The sequence below is a fragment of the Nomascus leucogenys genome, chromosome 6 (assembly GCF_006542625.1).
Source record: "Nomascus leucogenys isolate Asia chromosome 6, Asia_NLE_v1, whole genome shotgun sequence".
Classification (NCBI taxonomy): Eukaryota; Metazoa; Chordata; class Mammalia; order Primates; family Hylobatidae; genus Nomascus; species Nomascus leucogenys.
In genome coordinates, this window is record NC_044386.1 from 77,365,865 (window position 1) to 77,368,084 (window position 2,220).

Consider the following 2,220-nt stretch of genomic DNA (forward strand, 5'->3'; position numbering starts at 1 on the left):
CCAGAGCAAAGGTTGCTTTAGAAATGGAAGAGGGCACTGTTTATAAAGGGGCTTGAGGAAACTTTTAAGGAAAATGGAAATTTTATATAACATGCTTTGGCTAAAGCTTACATGGATGTACACACATGTCAAAACTCATCAAATCTGTGCAGTTAACTGTGTATAAAATATACAAAAGTATTTCTAGTTGATTTCTCATCAGAAACCATAAAGGCCAGAAGGCAGTGGCATAGTGTATTTAGAGTAATAAAAGAAAAAGATTGTCAACTAAAAACTCTGTGACCAGCAAAACATCCTTTAAAAATGAAGATGAAATTAAGATATTCCCAGACAAACAAAAACTGAGAGAGTTGTTACAACTGTATCTGCCCTACAAGACATTCTAAAGGAAATCCTTCATGGTAAAATTAAAGAACACTACACAGTAACTCTAATCCATATGAAGAAATAAATAGGCTGGTAAAGGTAACCACATAGGTAAAAACAAAAGGCAATATGCATGCATTTTTGTTGGTAAATCTTTTTTTCCCATGGTCTGGCTGTAAAGATAACTGCATAAAGCAATAATTACAAAGCTCTATTGATGGGGGCTATAAAATCAAAAAACAAAAATCAATTTTATTTCCAAACATTACCAACAATCTGAAAATAAAATTTTAAAAATAATCCCAGTTACAACAGCATGAAAAATAATAAAATTTACAAACAAATTTAACAAAAAAAGAAAGAAATACAACACTTGTACACTGAAAACTGTGAACTATCATTAAAGGCAATTAAAGAATATCTAGAAAAAAAAAAGATATTCCATGTTCATGGTTTAGAAAGTTTAACAGTGTTAAGATGGTATGGCTATTTCCATCTCCAACACTGTGAGAGGAACTGCCACCATGTCTGTGCTTCTGCAGTGGATGGTGGTACAGAACTGCTCCAGTTTCCTGATCAAGAGGAATAAGCAGACCTACAGCACCAAGCCCAGTAACCTGAAGCCCCACATTCCCTCTGCTACCAGGCCAACTTGCCACAAGACTGTGGATGTGAAGCCAACAGCCTATGGAACAGTGTGGTGGTGGTCATGAAACAGAGATCAGGCCAGCAAAAGCCAGCCACCTCCTACATGCATGCAGACCACCATCAACAAGAACAACTGGGCCACTTTCAGCAGCATCAGGCACATGATCCTCAAGAACAAAGACTGCCCTGACCTGCACATGGCTGCCATCCACAGGGCCAATGCCATCCTGCATAGCCAGAGCCTGTGATGGTGAAGAGGAAGTGAACCTACCCCTAAAGAGTACCTGAGCCCCCTGTTCCCCAAAAGCAATAGTCAGATGACCTTTTCCCAACCAAAAAAAAAAAAGAAGAAAAACTGTCATAAAGATGGTGTGGTAAGCAGAATAATGACTCACCAAAGATATCCACATTGGAACTTCTGGAACTTGTTAAAATGTTAACTTATGTGGCAAAAGAGAATTTGTAGATGTGATTACATTAAGGATGGGGGGGCTGGTACTGGATTGTCTCATTGAGTCCAATCTGATCACATGGGTCCTTAAAAGTAGGGAACCTTTTCCAGCTGTGGGAAGGAAGTGTGACTTCAGAAGTGAGAACCAGGGAAATAGCAGCCTGTGAAGGACTTGGCTTGCCATTGTTGCCTTGGAAGATGGAGAAGGGTGTGGTAAGCCAAGGAGTGAGGGTACCATCTCAAGTGGCCAGGGAGAATGCTGTTAAGACCCATGTGGGACTTCTGACCTACAATATTATAAGATAAAATTTGTTGTTTTAAGCCACTTCGTTGGTACTAATTTGTCACAAAACTCTTAGAAAGCTAATACAGATGGCAATACATCCAAATTCATATACAGATTCAATGCAATCCCTGTTAAAAATCCCAGCTTTCTTTTTGAAAGAAATTGACAAGCTGATCATAACATTCATATGGAAATGCAAAGGATGAAGAACAGCCAAAACTTTGTCTTTAAAAAGGACAAAGGCAGATGACTCAGACCTCCTAATTTTACAACTTAGTACATAGCTGCAATAATCAACACAGTGCGGATACAGACAGACATTTAGAACAATGAAATAGAATTAGGAGTCTAGAAATAAATCCATAGGTCTGTGACCAGTTGGTTTTCAACAGGGTTGCCAAGGCAATTCAGTGGGGGAAAGAACGGGCTTTTCAACAAATGGTGCTGGGAAAACTGGATTTCCACATGC

At 38.9% G+C, this 2,220-nt stretch overlaps 1 pseudogene; it reads left to right on the top strand.

Moving 5' to 3' along the window:
• Positions 1-890: 890 nt before the first annotated feature.
• LOC100605990 lies at positions 891-1,279 on the top strand (annotated as a pseudogene).
• Positions 1,280-2,220: the final 941 nt, after the last annotated feature.